The following is a 22,597-nucleotide window of genomic DNA, read 5'->3' on the forward strand; positions in this document are numbered from 1 at the left end:
TCATGCAGCAGACCCTCCACCAGGCACTATTTCATCTCGGCCTTTCATTCGACAAGGTCAGTGTATGGGCCCTATTTTACAGATGGAAAAAGTGAGGCTCAAAGAAACTCAGGCATACAGAGGGGCAGTAAATCGACAAACAGTGAGCAACGAGCCAGGATCCAAACTCAGGTCCATGAGATTCAAACCGAGGTTGGTCACATTTACTTCTACCGAGAACTGGCAAAGCGGATGACAGGAATCGCCCCATTCACGTATCTTGGCATATGGAAAGACTGTGATCCAACCCGGAAATCGACAGTGTTTGGAGAGTACACAACCACCCACATGGAAATAAAGAGCTGGAAGGGAGATTCTGGGTCTGACTTTGCCTTTCTGCTGGCGACGTGTTCCCCAATCCGCCCCACTGATGACTCTGAGACAGACAGCCAGAGGTCAGCTGGGAAAGGCATCTCATAAGAAAGACCTGTGAACATATCAGGGGTAACGACCCTGTAAGCTGAGCCTCCACAAGTGTTACGTTGGAAACTATTATTTCTTTGATGGTGCTGCTGACTCAGCCCAACGACTTGCAATAAGTTTTCAGGATGTTAAAAAAAAAAAGTGCAAACCCCAGGCACCTTATTGAAGTATGATTCTGAAGTCAATCACTGGGAAATGAAATTTCCAAGTGAGACTTGGGGAGCGAGGTCTAGGACGGAGGTGAGCTGCATGCAGTGGAGACTACTCAACTCCGATCGCTGCCCACCAGAAACGGACACCTGGGTTTAAAACGCTGCAGAAAGCATCCTCAGAAGCAGCCCTCTGAAAAGAAGCAGGCCTCCCCCATGTATGACCCAAGATAAATGTGCTAAAAGAATGATCAATCAACCCCAGGCAATGATTCCAGCCTCACACTTAACATACGGGAGAAGAAGGCAAAGTTAAAGATGTGTCCGCACGTGTAAGGCGGTTGATCAATGCTTCCCATCCTTGCTAGTCATAGTATGGACTGCGGACCAGCAGCGGCATCACGCGAGAGCTTGTTAGAAATGCAGACTGTTGCGTCTTACCCAAAACCTACTAAGTCAGAATCGGCATTTTAACAAACTCCCCAAGTGACTTGAATGCACATTATACTTTGAGAAACGCAGGCCTAGGTCTATGAAACACATTCAGCACAAGCTGTATAAGGACAGAGCAATAACCTAAGGGAATTAATACATGGTGAATGCCTCCAATGGCCAGATTTGGCACGTAAGAGGAATAATTAAGAATGAGGCAGGATGAGTGGTGTCAGCATATCATCATGTGAGACAGAAGGAGTCAGAAAACCTGCAACACTCTCATGATCTGGGAGAGGCATGGTGAAGGCAACCGAGGGGAAACATAACACTTCTGACAGTCCTCGCCTCGATATTAGTTATCACTCCCCCCCAAAAAGTTGTTATTTGCATCTTCAGTAAAAGATGCTAGAAAGTCAGAATGGGGAATTTTATTCTGCACCCATACCAGACGTGAGAGCCAAAAAGAAGAGCTGGGACAATGTTAAAACACCAATCGAACCACCACAGAACACTAAAGAGGAACTATTTCTTTATCAAAACATTTCCAGTTAGAGGAGAAAATCCCCTCACATCTCACCACAAGAAAACAGCAAAAACGGCACTCACACCCTACTCTGAGAGGAACAAAAGGATCTCTTCCCAGACAAGCTGCTTGCTTCTGTTGGCCAAACCAGCCTTCAATAAAATATCAATAATTAAATAGCAGTCGACTGAAATTAATAATGCAGTAAATGGACTATTATGGGGCGCTTCCCTCTTACTTTAAGAGACTTGAAACATGCCCTGTGGGTGGCCTGAGAAATGTTACCAAAGATGATGGGTTTTTTTAACAGCCAATGCAAAGGAAAAATGCACAGCTTGTCTGTTTATCAAAGTCCACAATGTTTCTAATAGGAAATCACTGGCTCTTAAAAACAAACAAAAACAGTTATATTCTCCTGGAAAAATCACCCACATAGAAGCCATCAGCAACTAAACATATGGCAGCAAACTTAACTCACAGAGCCAGCTCGAGGGAATCACTCACCCAGCGGCTAGAGCATCCCCCTCACCTGCCCACAACAGGCACTGTCTGCCCCCCACCCCCAGCTTTCAGTCCTGGGGTAATAGAAAGAGAACCGAGTTGAGGGTCAAGAGAAGCGAATTTAAGTCCCAGCTCTCTCCCTTACACTAAAGCTCTGTGCAGGGCCTCAAATGTACTCATTGGTTAACAAGGACAGCTGCACACAATGCCACCAGGATCAGAAAGAGGAATAAAGTGTGCGTGTGGTGGTGGTGGGGGGGGATATCCCAACCGACCCCTCAAAATGGGAAAGAACCACAGAAATGCAAGCTTCTCTTTCTTCCCCCTGAAGATACTATGGCCCAAGCAGTGGCAGAGGCTGTAGGATCTGCTCCTCCCTGCTCTACAGTCATCCAGAAACAACAGCCTCTACGGACCTCCTCCTTATGTCCTATCTCATCTCTTCAGGGTCAAGGTCTCCCCAAGGTGCTTATCAGACCAACTCACTAGCACTGACGTGCTAATGAGAAAGGCCTGGCTGTGGGCCAGCGCGTTCCAGCAACATATATGCACACTCATATATGTTCATATATGTTCCTGCAGTAAGGAACTCAGGCAAACAGAAACGAAGCCACACGTTGCAGGGCATGTGGGCACTCTGCTTTAACTGCCTGGAACTGACCGCAAACAAGGGTATATGCCAGCCGGACCAGTGCTCACTCAGGGCACAAACGTAAATGCAGCACTAAAACATACTTGTAAAGTCACTAGATGGAGAATACAGTTTTCTCCCAGTGAGGAGTTCTAAGTGTAGCTGGGAGGGAGACGGTGGTAATTTCTCAGCGTAAGATGGTGAGAGCTCCGTGGGGCATGTCAGATGAAAATATGTCGCCAACCTGCCTTCTCCAAGAAGGGTGAGCTCACTCCCCACAGGGCCCTTGTTCGGCTGAGTGAGGTAAGCAAATTTAGGGCCAGAGCAGAATGGCTTGTGGCGAGAAAGGGGAGATGGAGTCCTGGTGGTAGCTGTCTCTTTCTCTGACACCCAGCTGCTTAACAAATGTCACTCTGAGGGGGCTCCCCTAGTCTCCAGCTGACCCCCACTGCGAGAAAGAGGTCACTGATTGATGTATTCATTCAATGAATATTTAATGAAGCACACGTGCTCTTTAAATAGGCACTGAGTAGTATAAATACTACACCAGTAAGACAGAGTTATCCTGCATATTTTAGTCTAGAGACAGGCCTGTATCTCAGCCACAAAAATGGAAGGTGCCAGCTGCCCTGATGTTTGCCAAGGGCACAGGTTTGAGTGTCCAACCTTGGTGAGGCTTCACTGAGAAGGATTGTAAGTTGTCAGAAACCGATGAGGCTTTGTGCAGGTTCCAAACTATCCCTCCTTCTCATCAGAGGGAGGCTGACACAGAACCCTGTGGTCCACACCTCTAATGTCTGTCAGAGGAAGGAAGAATTTCAGACCAGAAGAAAAGGGGTGAAGGGTTGGTTTCACGGCAAACCACCGAGAGGAGGAGGAAGAGTGAAGAGTCTGGAAAAGCAGTTAGTGCCATTAAAATTCTACCACGCAGACCAAGATAGAGTCACACAATGGAAGAATTCTCAAGTTGTCGTGAAAATCACCAGGAAAACTGCAATGTCCAACATTTCATCTCACGGATGAATCATTGGATTTCTGAAGAAAATCGCTAACTCCTCAATTCCTATTTTCATTCTGAAAACAACTTGCCAAACAGCTGCCAGAAGGAATCCAGCTCCACTATACCCTTGTCCTTTTGTTTTCAAATTCTTTATGTGTTAATTATGCATTTCACAAAAAAAAAAAAAAAAAGATGCTGCGCCTCAACAAGATACAATGTGCATCCACAGAAGGAAAAGGCCCTCCGGAATGAAGAAAAGGGAAAGGCGTGGAGGTCTGTACAGGACATGGAGGTCACGGTGGCTGCCTCGTCCAGTGTCCCCCTGCTGGGAGAAACAGCCCGGATGCTCTTTGTCCAGGGTGGGCAGGCACCTCAGACGAGGCCAGACTCCTGATGTGTGGGGACTTCTCCACCATGGCCCGAGGTGGCCTGCCTGCTGCAGAGGGCTCTGCCCAGCGGAGCAATGGCTCGCAAGCTTTGGTCTCAGGACCCCTGCACGTTCTTAAAAAATTAGGAAATCTCAAAAGTTTGTTACTGTTTGAAAGTGGGTAATATCTATTGATAACGGCTGTAAGAGAAAACTGTCCACGCTCACACACACACAATTAATCAGCTGTCAGAGGATCACACCATCACACACCATCACAAACCATGTAGCCTCTGGAAAACACTACACATTTCCGACAGAATAAGAGTGAAAAGGGCAAATACAGCCTTGGTATTATTATGAAAAGAGTTTTGACCTCACAGAGACCCCTGAAAGGATCTTGGGACCACCACAGACCCCAAGTCCATACTTTGAGAACCTCTACAGTAGGAAGTGACAAAAAGATAAGCAGCCAGGCAAGCTCATTCCAGAACTTGTGTGAGCAAATAAAAAAAGGCTTAACCAGTCAACAGGGAGAAAATAATGGCACAGGCTGGTAAAAGAATGGGATCGAGTCCAAAATATTTTCAAAGGTGTTCATGTGTTTTCCAACTTAAATTACATTTTTAAAGTTTGCTTTAGCATCTAGTTAATACAACTATCACCTTAACTCTAAATGAATGATGCATGCTTCAAAAAGATTATAGAAATACCAACTGATATAATTCCTATATTAACTGGCCACTGGGTTCATTTCTTATACCACCAACCACCTGCCTCTGATTCTTCATGGATAATCAATGCAACATGTTGTCCTTTTTTCCAGAAATGTCTTCACAGTGTAACAAAGAGAGTGTATCTCTTTATAACCCATTATAATTTATAAATTCTGAATGCTGATTAAGCATGCTAGTCCTCCCCAAACAATCAAGTCCTAACACGTCCATGATAATTAACACAACAAAAAAATGTTACCGCAATGGGATGAAGGTCTGTATCCCCTTTCCCCGACTGCCCCACGTTCCTATGTTGAAACGTTGACCTCCCAAGTGACCGGATTTGAAGGTGAGGGCTTTGGGAGGTGATTATGTCATGTGTGTGGAGCTCTCAGGAACAGACTTGTGCCCTTATAAAGGGATCCCAGAGAGCTCCCTCGCCCACTCTGAATGTGAGGATGCAAGGAGGCTGCCGTCCACAACCCGGAAAGGAGATCTCACCAGAATCCCACCGTGCTGGCACCCTGACCTTGGCCTTGCAGTGCCCAGAATTGTCAGAAACAAATTCCTGTCGTTTACGAGCCACCATGTCAACAGTATTTTGTTTTAGCAGCCTGAACTAAAACAGAAATACAGTCCTACCAGGCAATAAAAGCTGGGTGTGTCTGGAGGGATAGTGGAAGGCTTCCTTCCATCCCACGAAAATTAAAGTACTAATGGCTGGCAGAACCTCATCCGCAGCCTCTCCAAGAGCTCTGTAACGCCTGTTTTCTTGTATTTCCTTTGGTTTTTATAATGATCTTTGAACTTTCCTCTATCTCAGAGCTGAAATTTCTCCCTTTCACAATTTCTCCCCTGAATTTGAACAGAGTAGCCAGTGGCCAGTCTTACAACAGGACCCTTTGATCCTATAATCTAATCTACACGTAAAAGGGTGAAAACCAGGTCCCCATGGGGATGGCAAGAGTTTACAGCTACCATTTATATTGAGTATTTACTGGGTGCCAATGCAGAGCATAAGGCGCCCAGAAGCCATTATCTCATTTTGGCCTTTCGTTACTATCATACCTATTTTACAGATGAAGAAACAGACTCAGAGGGCCGAAGTGGCTCGCTCTAGATCACACACTGAGGCCCCGGGGATCAGACCACCTGAGGAGTTCACGATGCTTCATTTCATCCACTCACCTCGGCCTCACGGCAGCCCCATGCACCAAGGCAGTATAAATAACTACAGTTGAGAATAAAGCCACTTACAGTTGATGCTGGGAGCCGGAACCTCAGGCACAGAGAGGTTAAGTAACTTAACCAAAATAGCAGTTAGTAAGTGGCAGGCACTAAACAGCATCTACCTTAAAGGGTGATTGCGAGGTTTAAATGTGTGGATGCACTTAAGTGAGAATGGTATCTGACACAGCAAGCACTCAATGAAAATTAGCCGCTCGAAGTACCATGCATACAGGAAATGTTCAAGGAAAAGCGGCCAGCAACACATGTGTGCCAAGAAAATAAAGATAATTATCCCAACTAGTCCCAAATAGCTTTAGTGCCCACAGCAACCCCAGCAAACGCTCTGCAATATCTCCAGTGATTCTAGCCGGTCATGCGCAAAAACTGGAATTTTTTTCATTTCGGCTATTAGAAGCACATGATGGGGTGTGGTGGAAGGTGTGCGTGCTGGGTAGCAGTGGCCTTGGTTCCATCACCTTCTGAGCACGACATCTCGGAGACTGGGTTTCCCCAGCTGCAAAATGAGGACAATCCCCACTTCCCAGCCACACCAGGGCTAATGCCCTGCTGTTGCTCTGGCCAGCTCGTGTCTCCAATAAATCACAGACTTCCCTGGCAATTTCCCCCAGGACAGCTGCTACTCAGCTCTTTCTGCTGCGTGCTGCTCCAGGATTGGAGCTGCTGGACTGACAAGGGTCGGGGCAGACAAGAGAAACAACCCATAGGAGCACCTATCCCCCAATCTTGGCATTGTGTGGGCACCCCGGGAGAAAGCAGGAAATAAATCCTCAAGTTCCCAGAATTCTAACTTAACAAATACAGTCAGAGGCTTCATCAAGGAGATTTTTAAAGGAAAAAAATATGGTCTTTGTTATGGAAAAAGCCATGGGCTCCTTAGCCATCTCACCAAGAATTAACACTTAACCAGCACTCACTCTGTGAGATTTTTAACCAAGTTACCTTCTCTGAGCTATGGGCTCTTCATCCATACCTCACAAAGCAGGATAACACACAGAAATTCTTTGTAAACTGCGCTAGACAAATGTAAGATACCAGGAACTTTTCATCTGTTAAAGGACTGTGCTGTGGAAAAGATGTGGACAGATAATTTAGTTCTTTGTGGAGAGCAAGTTCCAAGAGTCAGCAGATTTACAAGTCATCTTGAACAGAGCAAAGGGGCCGCAGGGAAGATAACTAAGAATGCGGAGTGGGGAAGAGGAAGGGGCAGACGGTAAGTGTGGCTGTTACGAGGGTCAGCGTGAGGCAATGCTCTTCCACTTGAAGGCAGTGATCTTCAGTTTCTAGAATTTTCTAAATTGTTTTTCCTTTCCGACAAAACCATCTCAGAGCTCAAACATAAAATCAGTTACTTAAAACATAAAACACAGTGCAATGATCAGTGTTTAAATCAATAAAAGCACGAATTTAAAGAGATCTGTCTGGTTCTGTGCCCTGATTGGGTGGTGGCTGCAAACTCACCCTGATGAGAAATCTCAGTCATCTGGAAAATGAGCTCTACTGTCTCTAAGACTCTTTCTGGCTCTGAAATGCCAAGTTTACATTATTTCCCTTGAACTCTTAGAAGTGCTGAAATTCCTACCCCCGGCCCCCCTGGTCAGTCCTACAGACAATATTTCTCCCAGACTCTCCGTAGTCCCAATTCTTCCACGGTTCACCTTTGCCGAAATTCAACAGCCCCTCCTCACCTCCCCCGTCCCCGCACACACACACACTGCTTTTTTGTGCGTGCGTGCGTGTGCATGCATGTGAACTCATTTGTTCAAATGGAGTTCATTCTACTGGCTCCCAGGCTTTGGAGATTAACAAACAAATAAGGAAAGTCCTGTCCTCAAAACAGTTATGCGACAGACTCGAAAGCAACATCTCGACACAGTGGGTTCTACGGGAAAAGGCTCAGCTGGCTGGAGAAAGGAGTGACCCCACACAATTTACTGTTGCCCAAGCATCACACAGTCGTGAGAAAGAATGGGTGGCTCCAAGGCCAAGGGGACCTTCCCAGGGAATGAAAAGCCACTCGGTCCTCTCTGAGTTAGCAGACAGACGAACATAGCAATTTATCCCATGACAAGAGAGTCAAACAAGGTTAGGCCCTCAGGAAGCAACCACTGCCGCTTCAGAAACAAACACAAATTAACTCACTCTGGGTAACAATTCATGCTGGGTGTGGAGCAAATCTACCTCCCTTCACGCTGCTTACATTTCCAGGGGGAAGATCACTGGCAGAAATGAAATATCTGATGAATAATACTGGTGGTATTCATACTCTTGTACTCTGTGCATAAAATGTTCATATATTTTTAAACTATGGATTTAAAGACGTGAATTTTCATTCCATGTCAACTTTTTTTTTTTTTAAACCGGCTAGAATGCCAAAGGCCATGACGTGACATTGAAGAGCAGAAGTGATCTGGTTTGAAACTTTATTTTTTTTTTTAAACCAGCTAGAATGCCAAAGGCCATGACGTGACATCGAAGCGCAGAAGTGATCTGGTTTGAAGAGCAGAAGTGATCTGCCGTAGACCAGCTGTACCATGTGGACACTCACTGATCTTCTCTAAACATCTATCCTCTCCCTACAAAGTGGAGAAACTCTTGCAAAGCGGTTTTAAGGATTAGAAATATATGAAGAACTTAATACAGTACTAGGCTCCAAAGAGAAGCTTTACAAATTGTGGCTAGTATAATATTATAATGGCTCCTGAATGCTTCTTCAGACACGGTAATGAATGCTGAAACATTTCCAGAAGGTTTCACAGTAAAATATGAGGTTTATTTTGGGGGGAGGAAGGGTGTTGAGGAGTGGTGTTTTTTATTTTTTCTAACCAATATTTAGTGTGATTTAGTACTGCCACATGGTTGCAGAGGTACTATCAGATAAAAACTAAGTCACTAAGTCAAGTGACATGATGAATTATAGCAGGAAGTGAATTTGGTACTCAACACGAATGACAGCTCCAGAGGAAAGCACGCCCACCACCCACAGCATGCCTGGGTAGGCTCAGGGCACCAGGAAGGCCATGCTGCTCCCCGCAATGGATGTATGATTCAAGAGTCACAATGTCAAGTTCCTGCCCATTACTCATGCTTGTAAGGGTGAGCGTGGGTGAAGCGCCCACCGTGTCTAGCACCATGAGCAGACTCGACTTAGCAGTAATCGTGGGATCTTGGGTCAGAAATGCAAGCAGAGCGGCTGGGAGCGGGGAGCTAGAAGCAGATCTTAGCGTGGACCTTGGCACTTTCCTTTCAGGAGTATAACCTGAGCCAGGAAACTGCCCACCACCAAGCCGCAGGCTCCTCATCTGAAAAGTTAAGTGTTACATCGCAGATCTGCTGTGAGGATCAAATGATACAATATATGTCGAGCACCTGGTACCTCTCTGAGTCTGTTTCCACGATGTGACCCCACAAGGCCTGGATGCCCCGGCTCTGCTGGGTCAGGACGCCACGCACTGTAAGAAGTGCGCATGGCTGTAGGACCTTGACGCTTGTGATGCCTTACCACATCCTCAGGGGAAATCTCAGCCTCAGGAATGGGTCTCTCAGATACCTTAGGAACCAAGAGAAAGCACTGGCTTCCAGTTTCCAGGTTCGCTGGGAAAGCCTCCTTACAAATGCATAATATAACAAACTCACATGACAAAGTGACTGGGCTCTCCCTAGCCAAGGGCCAACTGGGGGACGTCTGAAAAATGACTTGGCTTCAAAAAATGTGCCAACTCTCATAAAAAAGAAGTTCAAGCTGCTTTTGACGCCTTCTCCTCCTCCACTTGGCCTTAGCTGGCCTCCCTTGTAGAGGGGCTCCCTCCTGAAAACACCCCCCCGCCCCCCACTTCTCAACCAAGGGTTAAGTAGGAAACACTCTAACTAGCTAACTCACAACCACATGCGAATGATGTGGCAGTACTTGGATCTGCAAAAGATAATCTACTAACCAAAGGAGTCTCTCACCGGAAGAAATGGCCTATGGAGTTGGCAGGGGAAATGAAAGCAGAGGAGCTAACCAGGGCCGGGCCGGGCCAGGCCAGGTGACACCCTGGCTAGTTGTCCCACAGACTCTGTGTCTGATGACTAACCACCTCCCTCTTCCTAGTAAATGTTCCGGGCACAGGCCTTAACAAACTGATCTCCCTGGTAAGAAGTCACCACTGAGGGGCCTGTGGGCTGACCAGGCAGAGCTGCCCACATCCCCGTGACACTGAGATGACAGTGGCTCTCAACTCGCCACTCCGCTCAGCTGTCTGCAAACGCCCATGCTCATTCCTTTCCCCACTTCGCCTCACAGCACCTTCCAGCACACCAGCACACCCAAAGTCCACCTTGTTTTCCTTTGGAGCAACTTTTTAGTCAAGGCCTTACTCAAAGCTGCCCCTGTGGGAAAACCCTTTCACAGGCTGCCCAGGGCAAGATGACAAATATGCCAGACATTTATAAATACACCTGGCTTTTGACCCAATAATTCTACTCCTCTAAGAATCTATCAACGAGCGTGCAGATAACAACGGCTACTCAGACAGTCACGGTTCTCTCGCAACCATGGGTCCTCCTTTGGGGAAACTGCTGAGCCAACTTCCTCAGTTGGGGGCAAGTTAAGGGGAGGAGGGACATGCCATTAATACAGCAACACGCCTTAGCGAACGTCATTGAAGGCTTTTTAATATGGAAAATGTTCGCGGTGTGTTCAAAAAATAAGCAGAATATGGATCTACCTGGAAGAAATACGTGGAGTGAGAGTGGTGGCTATCTCTAGCTGGTAGGATAAGGGATGACTTTTGAATTTTCTTTTTTATGCTTATCCTAGTTTTTTTACAAAGGGAATACTTTGTTGTAAATAAAATCCCTTTTATTTTTCATATGAAAAAAACTGTTAGGAACACAAGTATGTTAAGAACAGATTATAGCATGTTACATGACACCAGAAAGATGCAATCAAAACTATCCAGACTTGGAAACTCAGGACTAACAACCCATTTCTTCAACAAATTACAAGGGGGCAGGGGGAACAAGAAAAAAGAGGGGGTACCAGAGATTTAAGAGATTTTAAATATATATCAGTCAGTTCCAACATAAAGATCTCATCTGGATCCCGATTTGAACAAATCATTAAAAAAAATAGGCAACTGGGGAACTGAACATTGACTGATGAGATGAGCAAGTGTTCGTTTTTTTGATATGATCATGGTATGTGGTTCAGCCGTTTTTTTTATTTTCGAGTCTATAAAATATTTATGGACGAGATAAAACAATGTCTGAGATAAAAGAACGAGGGGTGGGGGTAGAGATGAACACCAGACTGGCCAAAGTGCATCCCTGTTGAAGCTGGTTGACAGGTGCCTGGCAATTCACACTGGTCTCTCAACTTTTCTGTATGTGTAAAAGGTAAACATGCGCCAAGAGAAAAAGCACTGGGCTGAACTACTGAGAAAAAAGGGATTAGGAAAGGGACATGAACGCGCACGGGGGACTCTAACAGTGCAGGGTACCACAAAATTATCCAATAATAAAATGGTTTTCTGAAATTTTTTTTTATTTAAAAAAATCAAAAAGGGAAACATCAAATTTAATTTAAATTTAAAAAAATCAAATTGTCTGAAAAAGCAATGGAGCAAATCAACTCCTGAAAAAGAGTGTTGAATCTCAGTGATCACATTTATTGGAAGGGTGAGAGAAAAATAAAAATGGCATTTAGCTTAAGAATTTGTGAGTCATCAGCATATTAACTGATTTCAGGAGTGGAAGGAAGAATCCTTGGTCATTTCTTAATATCAAAATCTCTGCAGGTTTCTCTTTTGACTTCTACATTTAAAGAAGCAACCATACAAAGTCTCCTATTTTCTACACAGGATAAATTCTTTGTTTCAGCCAACTCTCAATGGAGGGGCAACTAGTACGACACCATCTTCCCGGACAACGCCCTCGCAATATTCCATTTTGCTGATGTGTATATCTCTTCATATGTTTCTTCATCAGTTTCTACAGTCGTCAGTTTCTTCCACATCTCCCAATATCATATTTAAATGTTGATCATAAGCATGTAATCTACCTCGAAGCTCTGTTATTTCTCATTTTCACATAAATTCGCTCATCCAGGCTGACCCTGATGAGATCCAAGGGCTCTTCTATGGTGTTGGTAGTTTCTTCCTGGTCCATGTCATCCGCCCCATTTCGAATCGTGCGATGTTTTTTGTTTTTTTTTTTAATTATTATTCAAAAGGTATTCTTTAAGTTAAAAATTATTTGACCAAATATCTCACAGTTCTGTCTCTTTCACATGGGACTTATTCTGAGTGTGTGTGCGCGTGTGTGCGCGTGATATAACACATGCGACTAAACGGCAGCACTGACCTCGAGCTTCGGCGTGCTCCTTTTCCAGTCTTGTGACCTTTGATAAGTCGTCGTTAACTTTTGAGTCCGTTTTCTCGTCGTGTCAGATGAGGGAACGGTGGCTCTGTTGCCTCACAGAGTCTTGTGTGGATAGGACGGGACAAGACGTAGGAGAGCGCGTTGTAAATTGTCACGATGTTGGAGGGTGAACCGAGAGCACAGCTGCTAATAAAATCACGTGATTTGTTCCTTAACCATTCGTAAAGGAAAATCGGAGGCCAACTCTGAAACATCAATGCTCTCATTAACTCCTCCAATACCGCATCATGAAATAAATGGCTGCCCAGACCACAGACACACATTATCTAAATTTAAATGCCTCCCACTCGACTTAAAGGAAACAAATCAGGAGGGAAAAATGCCTTCCTTTTCCACTGGCAGATGTGTCCTGTTTGTGTGTGTATATGTGTTTGTTTCCATCGAGAAAGTAAACACTGATGTGACTCCCAGGGGAAGGGTGGTAGAAGCGGGGTGCAGGCTATGGAGCCCCCAGAACTAGGCTTGATCCCCCCAGTCCATCACATACCGGCTGGGTGACATGAGCATTAGCAATAACCTATATAAAGGAGGCAGCACAGGGCTGGGGCTCAAACAAGTGAGAGCTCTCACTGCCCCTGAAACAGCCAAGCCAGAGAAAGACTGCAGGCCGCAGACGCCGACAGGGCAGACCCAGAATCTGGCTCGGGATCTGGGTCTGCCACAAACCTATGGCACGGCCTTCGGGAAATTTAGTAACTGAGGGTTTTTCCAATTGTTCTGCGCCCTCAGTAGGCACACAACTGAAGTCCAGAGATGCAGACAGCACTATTTGGAAAACCATTATAAATCAAATGCAGTTTCACTATAATCCTCATTATTTTAGTCAAATTTATGAGTGCCAACTAGGTAAGAAAAAGAAAAGCAGGGGCATCCATGGACCTGAAGTTCTTACAATCTAAATCTACTGAAGTGAAAACATGTATGAACATGAGTAAGTCCGTAATTTAGTTCATTAGTCAATCAATGACAAAATTATCCTAAAATCAGAGGAGGAAAAATGCTGCGTCCGTGGCCATCCGGCTGGCATTTAATTCCCTGTCAGGAAGTTCTGACTCAACTCTAACCTAAATGTCTCAGGCTTCAGCTGAAGCCAAGTTCCTGATGGTTTGGTCCCATTACCATTCTATTCATGACATCGAGCATTTTTCTTGAGAACAAGTCTGAGGTATGGATTGGGCCAAACCCTTTCTAAGCCTAGCTCGTCATCTGTGAAATGGGGAGAGAGCCCCAGCCCTGCAGAGCTGCCGGAAGGATTGCATTAAACGAGATGATGTGTGTAGGGCACCCAGCATGGCACCAAGCGCAGAGTAGGTGCTTAACTGTCCTACTGGTGGATTCTGAATTTGTTCACTCTTACACACAAAATGCAGAAGCCTGGGGACGGCGACAGCGGCAGATGACTTGGCACCACTACATTTACAGGGAGGCCGTGCGTTCATTCACTTGCACTACTATGAGAAATATGAAAGCGGCAGCAGCTGCTGGACTAGCAGTGAACGCTTATTTTGATTTGCACTTTGTGGAAATAAGGAGTATCTCATTTTATGTAAGTGCTATCAATGTGACTAAACATTACAAGGAAAAGGAAATGGGCTTCATAAAAAAATGATTAATGAAACATAAAGGGAGACTCCCCACGTTTCAAAACAATGAAGATGCTCAAATTGTATTTTGTGTGTAGCTTGGTCAGTGAAGAAGCCACCTAACAGAAGGAAAGCTGTCAGCCCTCGTCAGACTTTTAAGCGTTTTCTGCTGTTTGACACTGAGAGAAAACCAATCAAACCAGAAAACTTCCCAAACGGAGCCTGTTTCCCCACCGAGTCCTCCATCACCCCCAGTACCTATGGAGGTTATTTTTGAGCATCGTGTCCTCACTGTGGGTTGAAATGGCAATGGGGAGTTTCTGCTCTGACCACACCCTGTGGACTGCGGGTCTTTGTTGACCCCGTCAGGAAAGCCACAAGCCGTCAGGAAAGCCACAACGCTCTGACCGCAGCCCTTCAAAGTGTCCCAAATGAACACAGGGTGGCAAAGTCGAAGGGAGGCTGCAGTGAGGAGGGCAGAGACCCTAACATCCTCCCAGAGCCCCGGGTGCATGGCTGCCTCACCTTCCCCACCGGCTCTCCTGACGAGCCGTGGGGTAGTGTCTTCTCCACTCAGCTCTCACTCCAAAGGACGAAGATGACGGGGCCAGAAGACCCAGAGCCTAGCTCCAGGCGTGGTCCCGGTGGACAGAGAAGGTGCTTCCCTCTCTTCTTACCCTTTTCTGAGGATCACTCCATCACCCACCCACCCCTGTCCCTGCTGAAGGGACATAGTCCTGTGCATCAGGTAATTCCACCAGCTGGCCAAAGCGACCGCCTCACCCAAGCTGGGCCAATCCGATCCTCCCTCAGATTCAGCTGGTATGGGGACCAGAGCTTAGGGGCATGGAGGGCCAGGTCTGCCATCCTCTGCCATGTCCCCAGAAGAGGACACCCTCATTTCCTTCTACTCATGTTCTATTAAATATCCCCATGAGTCTTTCCAATAAACCCTCGTTTGGCCTGAATTAGCTGTATTCTGTTTTGCTGTGGGTAGTAGAACCTGTTACTTACAACAAAGGAGCCTAACACCCTGGGGTGTTCTGGCCTCGGTCTCCTCATCCATAGGAGGAGGAGTTGGACGAGGTGGTCTCGAAGGCTCCTCGCAGCTCTGTCAAGTTTATTCCACAACAACACAGTCATCGTGGCAGGTGCTGGGCTGGGCATGGCGGGGACACGGCCACGCTTGCCCTAGCCCCTAAGCACAATGCTACGGAAACACAAGACAGCCAGGCTGAATTCATAATGGAAAGAGCTTACATCTTCATCCAGAGCGCGTCTGGGGGGAAAGGGAGGGCCTAGCTCGACTTAGCCAACTCCGCTTTCTGGAAGAGTTGGTACCAAAATGCAAATGTTTTTTGGGCTTTACCTCTCTGGCATATGAGGTTCTGATTTTGTTTTCCTAGCTTCTGGGTGGCTAAACTGGGTACTGTCTTATCAAAGAGACATATATTCCAGCTCTCTTGGGAAAATTATACCATAGCCTTGGCATTGAAATTCTGTTCTTACGTAAGTGACCACAAACGGCGCCACGACGCAAGGCTGCTCAGGACATGCTCTGGGCCGGAACAGCCCACGTGAGTCTGTTAAGACCCAGTGGGATCAAGGGCCTCCAGGTCTGACCCGACCCCTGCCCCACAAATAATTAAGGCTCATCCTACTGACGCTGAAAAGACATCACAAGGCACAGAGAGATGCAAATCCAAAGACAGATCCTTTTCACTTTAAGGGGCTTGCCTCCAAACCCAAACAGAATTCCTTGTGGTCTCAGTGCTTCAGGCTCTAATCAGGAAAGCGCACAACCTGGCTGCCACGCTCTGTCCCAGTCAGGGCCAAGGCATAAATGCTTCCCCCTGCACCTCCCCACAAATAACCACAATCGAATACCTGCATTTATTATGTGACAGAGAATGTGGCTTCTTACCCCAGAGGCCCAGCAGAAATCCAAAGTGCCAGCGCTGTCCTGGCTTTGACACACCGATGGAGGGGACATGGTAGAGGGGGTTGGAGGGGACGGACACAGAAAGAATCAGCAGTGACACAAGTAAACACAAACAATGAGGTTGCAACGGCAGAGTCAACTGGGCTGGCCTGAGTCAGAGGGGGCAGCACTGGTCACTGGTTCCCTCGCTTCAGAGTAGCACTCACCAAGGGCTGAGTATATAGTAAAACTGAGTTGAGGGTCTATTTCAGATTAAGTTGGCTTTGACCATAACCCCCAATGGTCAAAGTGCTTCAGGCTACCACAGTCATCCCTCTAGTCCCCTCTGTGCCTCCACTGTCCAGGGCCTCGAAGGCACACAGCTGACTCCGTCATCTGACTTCATCACCTACCCTTCCAAAATGTGTCTACCAAGTCTTGTCCTCACAGTTACATATTTAAAGGACTAATCCAATAATAACACATGGAAAACGCAATGAGGATAAAAATAATCATTTATTGAGCACTTACCACACCAATCACTGTTGTAAGCACTTTACATGTACTGACTCACTAAGAGGTAGGTACAATCCCTGGGAGGGAACTGAGAGATGCAGTAGGGTTCAGTGACCTGTGTGACATATACCAGACCACAGGAGGACTGCAATTAACCTAGGCAAGAAAACATCTTCCTCCTCAAGCCAAATGTCGCCACTGGTCCAGAGTGGAGAACCTGCCCATATCCCCATCAAGGAATGCTCCTCACCTCCTTCCTCCCCACCCCACAGGAGGAGCGCTGACGAATGTGACTGGTCAGACCTTGTCATTCATAGGGCCACACTTCACCAGTAATGAAGTCACCTGATGAGTGTCTCACATGCATTATCTCAAAACAATGCCATTTATCAATTGAGGAAACTGAGGCTCAGATGCAAAGTGATCGCTCACCCATCACTTACTCAGGCTTAAATGATACATGTCGGAATGGCTAAGGCCAAGGTCTGGCTCTAGTCCCCAAATAACTAGGTTACGTAAATGGAAACCACCTCTCTGAGGCTCCCTTGACTCACAGACATGAAGGCAAAGGTCTGGATAGTGTCTTAACGTCCACAAATGCTTCTAATGAAAGGCTCTTAGCCCAACATCAGTGAAGCCTGCTGTGGCCTCGTGTAGCATCATGGTATGTCTTGTGAGACACAGCATACTGGCTAGCATTGGAGGTTCCTAAACCCAGGTTTACTGTCCACCCCTCCAACTTGGAAGCAATTTCTAGAGAGAAATTACCCCCACCAGTAAAAGCAGCTTCCATAGCTGTCTGGCAGCAGACGGCTAAGAGCCTGGGCTAGGAGTCAGGAGACCTGGAAATTCAAATCCCTGCCTAATTTCCCTCCCGTCTTCAGTCTCGTCTCTGAGCCCTGGTTTATTCATCTGTAAGAGAGTGACAGAAAGCTATGAGACAGAGGGTGTATCAGATGGTAGCTATGGACAATGCTTTTCAAACCCTGAAGGTGTACACAGAAGGCAAACAGCACTAGCTTAGAATACCCCACTAACAAGTTTGTTTTAGAAAGAGCTTGAGTACAACAAACAAGAAGTTTCCTTCTCTCTTTGCAGGCAAATATATGTTTCCTTCACTGACCTTTGCTGATTCTGTCCTAAAAAGCTCACCCCAAGTGCCTGTGGATTGGGTCACAGGGTTGGGTCACAGAGCCCAGAATCCTACGTGGGACAGTGGTATCAATGGAAGGCATGTTCGCCTTTTGTTGTTTTGTCTCAAGGGATCAGGGACAAACAAAGCGCATTTTCTTTACCTTAAGCAATGCGCAGGACCAACCCTGATTTTATCGAAACCGCTCCTGAGACTAGTTTTTCTTTAAGACTGCAACCAAGTTTAGCAGCTGCTGTATAAAGAAGCACCTCCTATTACGCTTATCAGCTTTCAACATTTCAGAGAAGTAATGCTCTTGCCTTCTCGCACTGGGAGCCAGTGAACAAGATCGGACCTCCAGCCCCGCCCACAGAGGTCCCCGTGCGAGTCAGTGAACAACACCGGAGGACCTGACAGCATTTGCCAAAGACTGATAACCTCTAGTCATCAGCATGGAAGAAGAAGCCCAAAAGAACATGGAGAAAAACTAAAACTTACATGGAGAGCGAGCAAATGCAGTTGAAGTCTGACTGGTACGCACAGAGATGCCATAGAAATTAGGATTAATTCCCAAATCCACTAATTTGGGATTAATTCCCAAACCCACTAATTACTGTTGGTGTGACCTTGGGCAAAGACTTAACTGTTGTAAGAGGCGGGTCAACGATAATGGTAGGGTGAATGTAAGCATTAAATAACAGCATGAATAGGGCTTGCGCATTGTAGGAACACTGACAACTGGTAACTACTGTTATTACCACAGAAATCTTGATTACGAATCTACATTCCACACTTTCACTCATTTCTTAATTCGGCCAAACATTTCTATGCCATCAGAAAGGACCGAACACATCACCTGCATACATTAGGACATGCGAGCCTCTGATGCAGGACCCACACATGGTTGTCAGCCCCCTTAAGAAAATTTAGACCGTGTACTTCTCGAGGGCAAGGTGGTTCACCTGCGCACCCCCAGGGCCCAGCACGCTGCTGGGCACGAACAGGCGCTGGATCGTGTGTATATTCACTGGATATTTTGAGTGATTTCACTTGTATTGCTAGGGTGAATGTTCTACGTTACTTCCTATGAACTGTCCCTTTCTACCTTAAGAGTGACAGCCTTGTTTACCTCTTTCTCAAAGAGGATTAGTTTCTCCACAACCAATTCAGATAACAACCCAATACCTCAAAGTGACTTGCGCACAGCAGGTCAAAAATGCGTTGGGTAAATGCAGTTCCTAAATTAGGCCCAAATAAGTTCCCGCATTTGAATCTGAAAACCCATAACCAAACCTTTGAAAGCATGGGGGAAAACAGTATATTTAAGTATTATACTTTAGAACTGCAAGGAACGTGAACATAAGGAAAACTAAGCCACTTGGGAATTTAGGCACCTCTATTTCATGAGACCAAAATTAGAAGGTACCACGAAAGTGAAGTCTCCGACGTTCTCTGCAAAGCCACTGAAATAGGTCTTGGTAGACACTTAGAACATCTATTTTCTATCTTGACTGCTTAAGGGTTTCCCAACTCCATTTACTTACTAGCCATTTCACCCTGGAGACAAACAACTCAATCCCTAGGCCTCAGTTTTCTTCTCTGTAAAATGGAGATAACAACTGTCTGCCCACGATGGGCCTGGCACAGGACAGGTGCTCAGTAAATGAGAACACACCTCCTCCATCGTCACCAAGGATAAAGTGCCAACTGAGCACTAAATAACCAGGTGAACCTTCACTGAATTCTCCCTTTCACCAAGCACTCAGTACTGACCAGTCTAAGTGGTCCAGGAATTCCTGCGCCTGCTTCCCTCGGGAAAACTGTCTTCTCCTGGCCTCCTAGTCATTTACTCATTACTACCAAATGGTCACGAGTAACACAGTGCACGTCGGTCTGCTTTGGTTGCTGAATAAGCAAAACACTGGCTTTTTGCTTGGAAAACACTCACACACCAGGATGAAACCTTGGCAGCCAAGCCACTCCTGCTTCCCAAAGGCAGCCACTCAGTGTATGCCAGCCACGTCATGACTCCCAGAGTCACAGGGGGGCCCTACACCCCCAAAGGTGAAGCCCGGAAGTAAACTCTTTGCCACTTTTACCACGTATTTCTGACCCTAGAGTGCTCATCACAGAGAGATTTCAAAAAAAGCACTATCTGTGAAGCACGGCCCACTCTTTGCCAATGAGACACAGCAAAGGGAGAGAGTGGGTTAAATTGGGATTCCAAGCTTGGAGCTCTAGCACAGCTTTTTGGTTGAGACTTACGCATATTAATTAGGACTCCAAAGAGCAAAAAAGTTAGTAAATGAACAGGAAGACATTTAATTACTAGAACTAGAAAAGAGTTTTTAAAAAGAAAGAATTCCAAGCTGCCAAAATTAATTCCTATTCCTGAGTTTCCACATCACCAAAAAAGTACCCAAAAGTTCTATTCCTAAGAATAACCACAAGATAACACAAACAGCATTCTTAAAGTTTCCAAGTATCTCACTTGTGAAACATATGCCAACAAGATTTTGTGGTTTGCCCCGAAAGTTTCTTATATTTCGAAGGTAATAACCTTAACCTTCATATTTTTTAAGACCTGAACTCTTAACCACTTAAGATATTTATGATAATGTGCCCCTTCCATATAAGCTTTGGGGGAAAATATAAATTCAGCTGTGGTGGTGATCAATAAGAAATTAAAAGGTTTATTTCACATTTATGCAAAAGTCACTCACACTCATGGGTCCACTGATGCATCATGATTCAGGAGTTAAAAGATACAAATTGGGGACAATGACTTCTTGACCAGTACTGTACTCAAGTTCAGAAAAAGAATTACCAAATTACTGTGCCATTCTGAGTGAAACATTTATTGTTACATTTTTGAGAACATGAGTATTATCAACGTACTCTAACACAACACTTTTGAACTTCTGGAATTTTGAACTTCCAATTCCTTCTCAAGTTCATAAGTGACCACATTTGTATTACGATTGGATCTATTTTTCTACCAAACCTTGCAAAACAGTATTCCTAACACACACATACACACACACACAATAGCATCTCTTGCATTTGCTTTTAAATTTAGTTACCCCAACTAAGATCAAGAGCAGCTGCAAGTAATTTAACATTAATCCTATCTCTTGGCGTTTCTGCAAAAGATGGGCACATACCCCTACAAATAGCATCACCAACTACTTACCCTTATCGCACCCCACCCAAATAGAATACAGTAACACTATCTGAACGTGCAGAAAGGGAAAGTTAAAATAACTGACAGCTCCATTAGCAGGCGCTGAAGAAGTTATCTGGAAGGAAAATAACTGCTCAGTCTAATCAATGTCACATCGTTTAGAGGCACATACAATTAGTACAGAAAAAAGAATGCAAAATGCTCCTATATCAGCATGTTTCAATTTATCACAATTAAGTGAAGGAAAGACACATCGTGGGGTGCAATGCCTGGCAACTCCATTTAATCCCGGACACTAAGCATCAGGCCAATGCAACAGACTGACAGTTCACAAAGAAAACCAAAAAAAAAAAAAAAAATTACCTCTGGCTTCAGGCAAGCCCAGTTAGGTAACATTTCTCTCACTGAATTTCAATATTCAGTTCCATAACCCAACATTAACTTTAGAAAGAACCCTAGAAGCATCCTCACCGAGCATAAAATGTTCAGACTAATTTGCAGGTAAGATGGGACCCAGTACCACCAGAAATCTCTCTGCTCCTATAATTTAGGGCCCCTGTGCTTCAGAATACCAGTTCTACCTGTAACCTGGTCTGCAAGTATTAAAGCCCCGTATCAAGAGCAATCTGCCTACAGAAGCCCGAGCTTCTTCGTATTACAGAGGGCTGGCCATGGCCATCTTAAATCAGAAAGAGCTCCCCAAACCTCAAACCAACCAACGACATGATAATCCACCCAGAGAAAACGCTCTGCCTTTCTAACTTCCCTCAATGCTGTCTTTTTCTGCTGAAATAGGTTTGGCTTGTCTGGAGAGGAGTGGTGCTTTATGGCACTTACAGATAATGCAGAGTTCCAGGACAAATGTCCTATTTTCATTGAGGTTCAGTGGCTTCCACAGCTCTTGGGTTTGTGGGTTCCTCTTTACCCACCACCTTGCCCTATCACTAATTCACTCACAATTCTAAAGGAAATGGCTATGCCCTTGGCCCTGTCCCCAGACACCCACGCCGGGTCCCTGGAGGGTCTAGATAGGAGGAGCTGGTCTTCCTGCAGCCCCAGGCCTCCCTGCTCCCGTCTTCCAGGCAGCATCGGCCTCAGGTCTCCGTGCCCAGCTTATGAGAGCTGTGCGGGCAGGTCCTGCTGGCGCAGCAGCCTCCAGCATAACCAAACCCTCGGAGGATTTGGGGGGGCGGGGTGGGGTGACGGGGAGACCTGTCTGCATAGATCTCTTTCCACCCAGGGCTTTAGGCACTGGGACTAGAGGAGAGGAATCCTGGGGTGGAGGCTGTCCCAGAATGAGTTCCTTCTCATTCCTTTAGGATTTTTCCACGTCCTTTGCCTATACAGCTAAGCCTGCCGGGCCACGGAGAGGTGGTTTCACTGATTATCTTCCTGTCCCTCGCTGGTGACCTTGGCCATATTGCTTAGCCTCCCTCTGCCCTCAGTGGCCTGACACCACCTACTTCGCGGGTTATGAGAGTCACAATGATGCGGAAAGCGCCGGGAAGACTGCCTGGCACCCCAGGAAGAGCGCAAGATAGGAGAGAGGGCTACCCTCTTCCTCTTGGCGGTGTCCAGACCTCGCTCAGTCCTCTCCCCAGCTCCAGCCCCAGGGGGTCGGAGCTCGGACAAGTGGGGCGGGGGTCTGCACATCCGAGGTCCCGCATTCACCTGGGAGCCGGGACAGGGCGGGGGTCCCGGAGGGGGTGTGGCTCCCCGGCCCCCAACAATCCCTTCCTCCCCAGCTCAGACACTAAGACAACCTAACCGCCAACGAGGCAGCGCGGGGTCCCACGGCCGGGCCGG

The 22,597-nt window shown here is 46.2% G+C and overlaps 1 protein-coding gene and 1 pseudogene across 2 annotated transcripts in view; both read right to left on the bottom strand.

Annotated features, from left to right (window-relative positions):
• Positions 1–22,597, bottom strand: part of ASAP1 (ArfGAP with SH3 domain, ankyrin repeat and PH domain 1) — a 259,462-nt gene that overhangs the window by 207,228 nt on the left and 29,637 nt on the right. The gene's annotated exons all lie outside the window — the stretch shown is intronic.
• On the bottom strand, positions 8,319–16,937 carry LOC112480544 (annotated as a pseudogene).

This window comes from Pteropus alecto, unplaced genomic scaffold (assembly GCF_000325575.1).
Source record: "Pteropus alecto unplaced genomic scaffold, ASM32557v1 scaffold105, whole genome shotgun sequence".
Classification (NCBI taxonomy): domain Eukaryota; kingdom Metazoa; phylum Chordata; class Mammalia; order Chiroptera; family Pteropodidae; genus Pteropus; species Pteropus alecto.